A 12,789-nucleotide genomic window follows, 5' to 3' on the forward strand; every position below is an offset into this window, starting at 1 on the left:
TGTCCCTGCTGATTTGGGGATGACAGTTGGAGAGAAGAACATTTCAAGTGCAGGGAGTGAAGCAAGAATAGCCCCCCACCCCCCGACCAGGAGAGGGCAGAAGGGTCAGCAAAGGTAAGTTTATGAGCCAGAGAGAGTTGGGGAGGGGAGGGGGTGCAAGGGGGGATGGGGTTAGAGAATCAGGGGAGCAGAAACCCAGCACACGAAACCCACCATGATATATTGGAGATGTTTGATTTGAAATTGTGATCCCTACAATTACTGAAAATGGAGCAGTTAAAAAGGAAAGCAGTTCCACTGTGGCAGGGCAGGAAGAACCCGAGACACATTGGACATTTGAATGCCTTTAAAAAGAAAAAAAAAAAATTGCCTTTTTGACAAAGTTCTCCTTTTAGATCTGGTGAAATGCGTATTAATTTTGCCTCCTTCCTCATGAATCACTGTGTGCTCTGTATCTTCTTTATGGAGAGAAAAGAAGCCTCCAGAGATGGAAAACTGCCTGGCACCAGCAACTCAGACTTTTCCTCTGGATCCTATAGGAATGATGAGAAAATAAGTGAGGCGGTCTGGGAGGGAGATGGGATGTGAGCAAAGAATTGTGGAATGTGAGAGTTGGAGGTGGATCACTGTTAGGTCTTAGACTTTTTGTCATTAAAGAGGATAGGACATTACTTTAGTAAAACCCTCACTACCACCCCAGATCTCCCCCATCCCCATCCCATTCCGTGAACCCACCTGGAATGGGAGAGCCCCCTCTCCTCCCACCAAACCAACCTGGAATTGAAACCGTCTTTTCCCTTGTGCCCTCCTGAGAGTGACTGACAGTGGAAGCCACAGAACTGCCAAGTTTTGATGAAGGCGTTCAGTTCAGGTCCATTCACGATGTACATTCACTTTGTGGGTGGAAAGAAACCTGGAGAAGAGAGAGGAAACACGGCTTAAAGCCTCCAGAAACTGGCAGGCAGACTTCCAGAAGGAGGCTCCTGCAAGGAATCTTCTCCTCGAATTAAACCTGGGTCTGAAACACATTTGCAAATGATCAGGCTTAAAAGTGGGATTGGGTTTCCTTGTGTCTCGCTGATAGGGGCCCAGAGGCTTTTGTGGGTTTTTTTTTTTTTTTTTTTTTTTGAAGACGAGAACGAAGTAATAAGGCACCATGAGAACGCAGAGCTGAAAATTCTGGGCAGCAAATCACTAACTTAGACCAGCCTCTTCCTCTGACATGCTTCCCAAATACATCATGGCCTTCACGGAGAATACTGCTTCCTAATGTCAGATTATGCAGTAATAGTCGCTGAATGAGAACATAAATGCCTTTAAAAAAATTCATTAGTTGGCTCTAAGGTTTGTATGGCTGCTCACTTATTCTCTGCAGTGTTCAGCCATTAGCAGACCGAAATGAAACAGCTTTTTATTTACAGACCTCCGTTGATGATACATTTACCTAGTGTGATTAGTTAAAGATGATTTTTAACCCCATATCTTTCTTTAAAACGCTGAAGAGGCAGTCCAGAGTTTTTCCATCCATAAATGGTGGTCATAAACTACCATAAGATGGCACTGTAACATAAATTATGGGAAGAGTCAGCTATATGGTGTAAGGACTGAAAGAATGAAAAGTCGAGCGCCAGATTTGCAGGTGAGCAGACGGGAATTATTCCCAAAGAGCTGCATTAACTAGGAAACGTGCTAAAAGCACGTTGTACTCACACTGGATTTTAATCAGGGAGACACTGTCCAGGAATTCAATGCAGACAAGCCCTTTTACATTTTCAGAGAAAATGAATTCCAATACACCCTGAAAGAAAAGATTTCAAAAATACTAAGAGAAATCAGGCTGCAATTGCGGGTACAAAAAAATGGGAAGGTGTTTTCCACTCTGGGTTCTGTCTCAGGAATATAATAACAGGTCAGAACGAAAAGATTGTTGAACCATTTTCCCATTCTTCTGACTTCTCTGTCATCCCGGGAGGGGGGAGAGAGGCAATCTTAGAAAAATGGCCAACCCCACAGGTCCTGGCTGTGGTGTCTGAATGTCAGTGCCAGCACATTTATCCCCTCGGTTTTGTTGTTGTTTTGGGGTTTTTTTGTTTTGTTTTTGTAACAAAGCAAGCATTGCCTTTTACAGATGGGTATTGGGGAATAAAAAGTATTTTGGGATATTGATGCAGTAGGCATCGTTGGTTGGTTTTTTTGTTTGTTTGTTTTTGCCATGCTCTGTTTGAGAGGGGCTCAGTCAGTACTGCCTCTGCCAAAGTGGCCCTGGTTTAGTGGCAATGCCTTAGAGATTATAGAGGAAAGGGGCAGAAACGTCGTCCAAGTTTCTTTGTAGGGTCTCCATAGCTTCAGGTGCAGTGGAAAACAGCAATCTCACCAGTGTGTTCTCTGGCTTCATAGAAAAGCTCTTAAAAAAAAAAAAAATCAATTTCTTGGAGATCTTAAGCTATTGTGATACCAAGTGGGTACTCTCTTTGGCTTGGCATAAAAGCAGGTACGTGCTCTTCTCTGCTTAGCAAGCAGGTATCCAGGCCCTGTTCAATACCGTACACTCTGGAGAGGTACCGAATGCTGCGGGAGCCATGAGATGGCTTTTGGAAGCACTTAGCATCCCTGCAAACAGCGGACTACGCTTGGCTAAGAGAAGGTCATTGGGGAGCCTGGCTTTATGTAGAACATCAAGCTCCTTTTCTTAATGATTTTTAACCCCCATCACTCCAGTAGAGAAAATAGGGGGAATATCAGGCAACTGACAATACTGGTCAAAGACCAATCAGAGATGCATCGCAGGGGATGTTGTAGTCTAGAAAGCCCACGCCTGGTAACGTGGTCTCGGAAGCCCACAGAGCCCAACTTCTAGCTGATGCAAAAACCGATGGGTTTTCTCTCTGGTGGGTTAAGGCTCCATTTGGGGGAAGACAGTCTTGGCTGGTCTCTTGTCAAGTAAGCCCCATGCCAGAGAGTCTATGGCACACACAGGGAGTCATGACCAATCTCACTCTAGTGAGTAGACTTGACCATTGCAACCTCTCAGCTCCCCTTGTAAAATCACTGTGGTATTAAGATGTCTGTTTCTCAGAGAACATTAAGTGGCGGTTTGTCTGGGGATGGAGCAAAGGGAAAAGACTTGCTTCTTAATACGCCAGTGTCCTCTGTTTCTGTTGGCAAAAATCTGTTGTGAAATCTCATACCTGCTTTGTTCCTCTGATTACCTGCTTACTTAAGAATACTGAATTACCCCTCCCAACTCTTGCTAATTGTCTTCATAAATGTTATTTTGAAAATACTGTTTTAGACACCCCCCGAGACATGTTTTTCTCAAATGGACAAAGTTGTTTCTTTGTTCATAGGTTTGTGAAAGTTGATACTTAAGGATCCCAATCCCTTTCCTGAAACACTTGGTGCCAGAATATAGAATCGGAGGGATTTTATAAAGGTATGATGGTGCATGGACCATACATCATGTACCCTGTAACTGGTACTTTAATATTTCTGCAGTGAAATGTGTGAATGTTCGGGTTAATGGTCTAAGTTACATCTATAAAGATCCAGTATCAGGTCAGGTCTTGCCAACATTGAGTTAATTAGAAAAATAAACAAAACTTTGAATTTCTGAATTATGAATAAGGGAATGTGGATCTGTTTTTATATTGTATAAGTGTGTTTATGTTTTAGACGAAATACGGTGTTGAAGTTACATTCAAAATCTGTGGATTATGTAAAAAGGTAGACTTTGAGGTCTGGCTCTGAAGTTGCCTCTAATCATAATTTCTTACATATCCATCACTTTCTACTTTTTATTTCTTACTGACTAATTAGAACCTCCAGCCACGAGGTTGCAAACTCGTGTGTTTAAGGAGACCAGAAAGATACTGTGAACTGGGTGGTAGACAACAGGGAATGGTGAGGACCAGGGCAAAGGAGAGCCCTGCAGTGTCCAGAGGAGGCGCCCACAACCAGGCAGCTCCTGATGTCTGCTGCCATGTGGAAGAATATCCCAGGTCATGCCCTCATCAAGATAAATCAGAAAAAAAAATTATTTGAAATACTCCCAACTTTTAAATCTTAGTAAATAATTCAATTTTTTAAACATTCCATGCAAAACATATCACCTGTGATGTTTTCGTTAGCACTCAAAACCATTTATATACCAAAAAAAGAAAAAAACACCAAAAACCCCCATAGACACACACATAGACACACAGACACACAGACACACACACACAGACACACACACACACACCCCACCTTATCATCCTCACCTTCCCCCAAGCAGTTTCTCCCTGCTTTCTCATGGTCGCTGTCATTTCCACTCTGGCTTTGATGGCCTCCCTGCTCAACCTTGACACCCATGGCCATGTATTTAAACTGTGCGTTGGATAGAATAGAATGACCCCCTTTAGCCTAGACCTTGCATTATTCCTGTTATCCCACTAATGAGATGTTGAGGGCCTCAGTCCTAGGATACCCTTATGCACCCCTGTTTTCTCCTTTCCTACACTTGCCTGTCTCTCCAAAGAGCCACACAGATTATGCCTCTGCATATTGTCCCGTCTCCTCATTCACATTTTTTAAATTGAAGTATAATTGACATGTAATATTATATTAGTTTTAGGCATACAACACGATTCGATGTTTGTGCATATTGCAAAATGATCACTACAGTAAGTCTAGTTACCATCTGTCACCATACATAGTTATAAAATATTTTTTTCTTATGATCACTTTTAAGATACACTCTCTTAACATTTCAAATATGCAATACGGTATTATTAACTATAGTTACTATGCTGTACATTACACCCCCATGATTTATTTATTTTATAACTGGAAATTTATACCTTTTGACGCCCTTTCCCCGTTTCGCCCAGTCCTGGTCCCCTGCTACTGGCAACCACCAATCGGTTCTCTGTATCTATAAGCTTGTTTTTTTTTTTCCTTTTTCTAATTCGAGATATAAATAAGATCATATGGTATTTGTCTTTCTCTGTCTCACTTATGTCACTTAGCATAATGCCCTCAAAGTCCATCCATGTTGCTGCAAATGGTAAAATTTCTTTCTTTTTTATGGCTGAGTAACATTTCATTGTATATATGTACCACATCTTCTTTTTTTTTTAATTAATTAATTTATTTATTTATTTATTTATTTTTGGCTGTGTTGGATCTTCGTTTCTGTGTGAGGGCTTTCTCCAGTTGCAGCGAGTGGGGGCCACTCTTCATCGCGGTGCGCGGGCCTCTCACTGTCGCGGCCTCTGCCGTTGCGGAGCACAGGCTCCAGACGTGCAGGCTCAGTAGTTGTGGCTCACGGGCTTAGTTGCTCCGTGGCATGTGGGATCTTCCCAGACCAGGGCTCGAACCCGTGTCCCCTGCTTTGGCAGGCAGATTCTTAACCACTGCGCCACCAGGGAAGCCCCCACATCTTCTTTATTCATCTGTCGATGGAGACTTACGCTGTTTCCATCTCTTGGCTATCATAAATAACGCTGCAGTAAACACTGAGGTGCATGAATCTTTTCAAATTAAAGTTTTTATTTTCTTCAGATGAGAATCCAGAAGTGGAATTGCTGGATCCCTTGGTAGTTCTATTTTTAATTTTTGGAGGAAACTCCCTACTATTTTCCATAGTGGCTGCACCGATTTACATTTCCACCAATACTGCACAAGGGTGCCCTTTTCTCCACATCCTTGACAATGCTTGTTATCTCTTGTCTTTTTGAGAGTAGGCATTCTAACAGGTGTGAGATGGTATCTCCTTGCAGTTTTAATTTGCTTTTCCCTGATGATTAGTGATGTTGAGATCGTTTCATGAAGCTGTTGGCCATCTGTACGTCCTCTTTGGGAAAATGTCTACTTATATCTTCTTCCCATTTTTTTAATCGAGTTGGTTTTTTTGCTATTGAGTTGTATTAGTTCTTTATATGTGTTGGATATTAGCCCCTTAACAGGTAAATGATTTGCATATATTGTCTCCATTCAGTAGGTTGTCTTTTCATTTTGTTGGTGGTTTCCTTTGCTGTGCAGAATCCTCATTCACTTTCAATCTGACCCAACAGATATAAACCAGTTCCCTAATTAACAAATCCTATGGGCTTTTTCTGTGTTTTCTTTGTTTGTTTTTTGAGTTTAAAAAAACTGTATGATACAGTTTAAAAATGTGTAGTTGATATACAATGTTGTTAGTTTCAGGTGTACAGCAAAGTGAATCAATTATGCATTTACATATACCCACTCTTTTTTAGATTCTTTTCCTATATAGGCCATTACAGAGTATTGAGTAGAGTTCCCTGTGCTCTACAGTAGGTCCTTATTAGTTACCTATTTTATATATAGTAGTGTGTATATGTCAATCCCAATCTCCCAATTTATCCCTCCCCCCCTCCGCTTACCTCTTTCTGTGTTTTCTTGAACTAACTTGAATCGTTTACACCTTTTGAAAGTCCCTCTTCCTGTTGTCTATGTCATTACGTGCCTTGGGTTTCCTCCTTTTTTCCCCATCTTTTCACTCACCATACTCCAGCTTTGTCCTACCAGGTTCTGGCTTCAGCTTCCTTCCTCCCTGTACTCACAGCCACTTTATTCTTTGCCAAAACCTGGACATGACCTCCATCTCGGCCATTACACAATCTAGACTTTTAGATGTGGCTTCTCTCTTCAGAGACAGGACCCCAGCTTCCAATTGGATATTCCACAGGCTACTCACACTCAACCTCTCCACAATGGAACCTCGCACATTCCCCTCTAGTCCAGATCCTCTTCCTCATCTCCGTTCTCCTGTTCCTGAATTAAAATCCGTCATCTGTGACCTAACACACTTCCCATCCCAACAGTCACTGAAACCAGTAGGGTCCATCTCCCTCGTGGTTCTTTTTCCATCCTCACTGTCAGAGCCTTTCTTACTCTTATTACTACTATCCCCGCTCTCGGGGTCTTAACCCACCAGCCCGTCCTGTGAAATTGGAGAGTATGGTTCCTAAATCCCAACAACCACCATGTTGTTCACCTGATTGTCCAATGGCTCCTCCACATTAAGTCGATTCTCATTTCTATGCTGTTAAGACTATCAATAACCCTAATCTACCTGATTTTCAGTCTGATTGACCGTGAGTCCCATTTGTACACAGTATAAATTTGATAAACTGGACTACTTTTTGAAACTTTCTCATTCCTCTGGAAGGAAATGTGCTCTTCCTTATGTAAATTGAAGGCTTGCTTGCTGCCCAGAGGCTAAGGTGCAGTTGCTATAGTTTGACCAATTCATGCGTAGTGCCACATAACGTAAACTTTTTTACCATCTTCGTTGAGACTTCCTTCAACATGTTATGGCTTATATGTACTCCCAATGGTAAAATGGAAGAAGAGGAGTTCATGGCCTCTGAATATATTTAAAGCCCTTTTTATTGCACTGATTATTCCCTGAGCAAGTGCTAAATGGCTGTGCAACTTGGCCAAATAAAAATAACCTGTATGGCTGAGAGTCAACAGATTAGTAATAGAGTATGACATACACTGAGCCATGGCAGCAGGAAAAGTCAAGGTTAAATTTCCTGCTAATAATGGTCATCATCAGCGTCTAATAGGGCCACGATAACTTAAAAATAGTTTAAAATAGGACACATTATTGAAATAAGGTTTTACATTAAAAATACGGTTCATTCAAAAACCCCAAGGCGAGTGAACTTATTTCTTTTGGAAAAGATTTCTGGCTCTAGGTTTTGCAGTGGAATTTGTTAGAAAATGCTCTTGGTGCATTACGAGAGACATGCTAGTTTTTTTCATTGGCTCTCACTAGAAGTGCAAGTCCCTTTATTTTGTCAACACTCAGGCACGGGAATTTAATCATTTATTTGGCTCTTAAATCTCTTCATGATACAATAGCAATGAAAATGCTTTGTTTATATCATCCCTGAGGACAGATGAAGGCTCATGTACCCCAAGGAAGTTTATATCTGGCGGAGCGTAATGACACCACATAGCACCAGGTTAAGAAAGCCTTTTGTGGAATCCATCCTGAGTATCTTGTTCTACTCCAAAGAGAGGATGTGGAGAAATACTTCTTCCTTTCTCCTCTGAGCTCATCAGGAAGGTCCAAACCCAATGATAAAATTGGGCGGAGGAGGTAAATTCATCTTTCCTCATACAGTTGGAGTTGGACAACCAGCCTTCTAAACTGAATAGGTTCTCTTTTTTTTCAAAGTGGGCAAACGTATCCTAGCTTTCAAAGTTCAGATTCCAACTCAAGGAATTGGAAATTCTCACATGCCCTCCAGAAGCTAACTGGTTTCTTAAAATATTACTAATGCCGTATTCAGATACTCTAGCATCCACCAAAACAACCACTGTAAATTGAGAAGGTATGAAGACTGAGAGAAAACACCAATGTGTTTTCACTTCCCAATGAAACACTGACACTGGGGTCTATGAACGCTTGCCTGTCTCGTACTGCTCTATGTTGAGTTTCGCAGCCTGGATTATGCTAACATTTCAATTTAACTTCAGGGCTGTAGCCATGGCACTAGTGGGTGACCAAGCTATGGTTAATTATACAGGTGATGGAAGCAAGTGTCAAGAAAATGTAATCAACAGCTGAGGCTTTTGAAATCTTCCCATACCAAGTTTATATCCTCAAATTTCTGCACTTACGACTGTGTGGCTGGAGAAGATGATTCCAACATTATTATATAAAGATAAATCCCAGGACCTCCCACACCCCAAGGATGTATGACACACCTTGACATGCCCAAGGGTTGCTGCACCCTTAGGATCAGCAGCTCTTAAATGCCTGCATGTGCCTGAGATCATCAAGATCTGGCACTTGAAGATTATTCTATGTAGAAAATGTTTGTTGGCTGAAGATAAATTGCTGTCTGAATCCCATCTTGGTAGCCAAAATGTTACCTTTTTCCACGATCACATTTTTCTTCAAACATCACCAGGGTAATGTGATAGAGGTTGGAGATTTTGAAACACACTTCAAATGCCTGGTTTTAGACAGGACCTCTTCTCCTGCTTTTCAAGCTCATTGATCCTCGCTGTGACACACCACATCTGGTTGTGTCTCTCCCAGTCTGTTTATGTAACATAGCATGGTGTCAAGTGGTACTGGATTCTGGTACAGTTATCAGCCAAAGAGATCAGAAAATCAAATGTTATTTCTGAAAACTGCAATAGCAGTGCCAGTGTATTTTTAAATTTGTTCAGACTCTTTTTTCCCCAAGAAATAGAAGTATTGATTTTAAAGGCTTGTACTTTTAAAATTTCTTGTTCAAAGAATCGCTGTGCCCACTAACTGGTGGGCAAAGAGTTTAGTTGCTCAAGTGAGCAAATATTTACTGAATGGTTACTTTGTGCCAGGCACTCTGTCTGGCACCGTATTCATTTTCTGAGCTGCACAGGAGTGAGAGAAACTAAGTCAGACATTCAGCTCAATAAATGGGAATTGTGCGCTGACGGCTCCACATGATGATGACGCCCCAGTTTATGACTCTAGCTCTCATTTCTCCCTGCCACCCCAGAATCAGTGTGTCTGACTACCTTCCAGTATCTCCAGGGGGATGTCCAGTAGGCATCTTACACTTACGTGTCCACTAGAGACAGAAGGTAGAACAGAGATGACCAGGGCCTGGGGGAGGAGAAATGGGGGTTTAGTGTTGAATGGGTACAGAGTTTGTGTTTGGAATGATGGGAAAGTTTGGGAACTGGACAGTGGTGATGGCCACAGCATTGTGAATGTACTTCATACTAGTAAATTGAACACTTGAAAATGAGTGCAGTGGTAAATGTTATGTTTGTGTATTTTGCTGCAATAAGAACAGTACACATCCAACACTTACCTCAGTTTCCACTCCCAAACCTGTTCTTCCTGCCGTCATCTTTATCTCAGAAAATGACACCTCTACTCATTTGTAGGCTCGTGTAAAAACTTGGTATCATCACCATTGATTTTCTTTTTCTCACATCCAACATTGGCTCCATTCTTTTGTTGTTGCTGTTGATTTATTATTTTTATTGACAAGGTATATAGGAACAAATTAAATATTTAAAACCAAATGCCAATTATTAAGTCTCATTTAGTTGTTTATTCCATTCATTTGTATTAAGTATACCTTTCTCTAATGTCTTAATAACTTTATCAAGAAACAAGTCAGGGCTTCCCTGGTGGCACAGTGGTTAAGAATCTGCCTACCAATGCAAGGGACACAGGTTCAAGTCCTGATCCGGGAAGATCCCACATGCCGCGGAGCAACTAAGCCCGTGCGCCACAACTACTGAGCCTGAGCTCTAGAGCCCGCGAGCCACAACTACTGAGCCCGTGCACCACAACAAGAGAAACAAGAGCCTGCGCCCCTAGAGCCCGTGCTCCGCAACAAGAGAAAGCCACGACAGTGAGAAGCCCATGCACCGCAACGAAGGATAGCCCCTGCTCACCACAACTAGAGAAAGCCCACGCGCAGCAACAAAGACCCAACACAGCCAAAAATAAATAAATAAATAAATAAAAAAGAAAAGAAACAAGTCAAACCTGTGAAAACACCTGTTAACAGTCAACATATATCATTTTTATATATTTCTGTTCTATGATGCAAAGATATTTTAAACACTTAACGGTTTATCAAAGGCCTTATTCTTGCATAAGCAGCATGTTTTATTTTAAAATTAAGAGATTATCTAATAAACTGATTAAGACAGTTAATTTAAAAGACACAATTAGTCTCGTTCAGGAGTGGTCCATATGTTAATCACCTAGAATCCTACATTGGCTCCATTCTTAAAACCAGGTAGGCGGCTCTACCTTCAAAATACATCTAGAATCCACTTCTCATGACCCCCACCTCAATTGCTTGATCCACATCATCTTTTGCCTGGACCTCAGTGGCCTCTTACCTAGTCTCTTTCACTCTTGCCCTTCTTTAGTTCATTCTCCACACATAACTAGAGTGATTCTTTTCACATATATGTTCAGTCATGCTGTTCTTCTGCCCACTCGCACCATTGCTTTCCCATCATAGCACAGTCAAACTCAGAGTCTTTGGCCCCAGAAGGACCCAGATGGTCTAGATTCTGGCTACCTTGCTGAACTCATCTCCTGTCACTGTTGCCCTCACTTTGTTCCAGCCACGCTGGCCGCCTTGGTGTTCCTGGAACACGTCAAGCACATCCCTGCCTCAGGGTCCCTAACTAGATGTTCCCTCTGCCTACGGTACTCTTCTCCAGCTAGCACCAGTATCGGCTCAAATGTCACCTCCTCGGCGAGCTTCTGGGCCATCGTCTAGAATAGCATCACCTCCTACACCATTTTCTCTCACTTTGCCCTGCTTTGTTTATCCATGTGTTCCGTTGATTTCCTTTTCCTCTTCCACCAGGATATAAGTTCCATGAGGGCAGGAATTTTTTTTCTGACCTTAATTCCTCCTCTCTTCTTAGGTGCAAAATGGGCCTGTGATTCAGGTCTGCCAAACAGATGCCTCTTGTTTACTGCCTTATCCCCAGTAGCCTGGGACTTGTGGTTCTTCAGTAAATATTATATAATCTGCAGGGCACATAACTATTTTTTCCTGTCATTCTTAGTACATTAGTTGGGCTATTACAGAGAATTGAGTTATCAAATAAATTCCTGCTTGGGAATGAATTACAGTTTCACTCTTTCTATGTTAAAACCTTTAACTTCCGGGCAAAGGAATTTTAGGGCGTGAAGTTTCTAAAATGTAACATTAAAAAAAAATAGTAAATTTTAGGTAATTTGATTAAGATTTGGGAGAACATAAGAGCAGCTCAGGGCAAATAAATGTAATTCCAAAACACATGGTTGAGTCGATGGTATTCCTCTCGGTTCTTTGGATTAGGAGATTCAGAGATGTTTCAACAAAAGGGAGCTTCTGTCTTACTTTCTCACTTCAAAGTCCAAGGCACAGACCTCAGGTACGGCTGCATGCAGGTGATGGCACAGACCTCAGGTTTGGCTGCATGCAGGTGCTGGAAAGAACTTTTTGTTCTTCTGTCTCTCAGCAGCTCTGCCTCCTCTGACGTTGGCTTTATTCTCAGGCAGTGCTAGGATTCTTTCTTCCTTGTGGCTGGTACTCCCAAGGGAAAGAGGGCTTCTTCATATCGTGAGTCCAGCAGAAGCCCCAGAACTCAGTCAGATGAGACCATTCAGTGGCCAACCTTGAACCCGTATTGTATCCAGGGAGATGGAAGGCGTTCGTTTGGCAGACCTGAATCACAGGTCCATTTTGCACCTAAGAAGAGAGGTGGAATTAAGGTCAGTCCCACTCAGCCACATAGACCAAGCACCAGGAAGGGCTTATTCAAAGGGGCAGCAAAAGAAGGTGAAATGGGTGCATAAGGGCAAAAACATCCACTGTTCACTAGATCAAGAGAAGAAAAAAGATTGCACTTGGCTCTGTGATGTCATACACTGCTCTTTTTCTTTCTTAACAATTTTTTTAAAATTTATTTTAAAATTTATTTATTTTTGGCTGCATTGGGTCTTCGTTGCTGCGCGTGGGCTTTCTCTAGTTGCAGCGAGCGGAGGCTACTCTTCATTGCGCTGCGCGGGCTTCTCATTGGGGTGGCTTCTGTTACTGCGGAGCACGGGCTCTAGGGGCGCGGGCTTCAGTAGTTGTGGCACATGGGCTCAGTAGTTGTGGCTCGTGGGTTCTAGAGCGCAGACTCAGTAGTTGTGGCTCACAGGCTTAGTTGCTCCGTGGCATGTGGGATCTTCCCAGACCAGGGCTCGAACCCGTGTCCCCTGCATTGGCAGGCGGATTCTGAACCACTGCGCCACCAGGGAAG

At 42.3% G+C, this 12,789-nt stretch overlaps 1 long non-coding RNA gene across 1 annotated transcript; it reads right to left on the reverse strand.

Moving 5' to 3' along the window:
* Positions 1 to 4,915: 4,915 nt before the first annotated feature.
* LOC309607561 lies at positions 4,916 to 12,459 on the reverse strand. Its single transcript, XR_014232444.1, has 2 exons — positions 10,520 to 12,459; positions 4,916 to 10,147 (listed from the first exon to the last, which is right to left on the reverse strand). It is a non-coding gene; the product is annotated as an uncharacterized lncRNA (long non-coding RNA).
* Between the last annotated feature and the right edge of the window lie 330 nt (positions 12,460 to 12,789).

The sequence above is a fragment of the Balaenoptera borealis genome (genome assembly GCF_965194805.1).
Source record: "Balaenoptera borealis genome assembly, chromosome: 12".
In the NCBI taxonomy this organism is placed as follows: domain Eukaryota; kingdom Metazoa; phylum Chordata; class Mammalia; order Artiodactyla; family Balaenopteridae; genus Balaenoptera; species Balaenoptera borealis.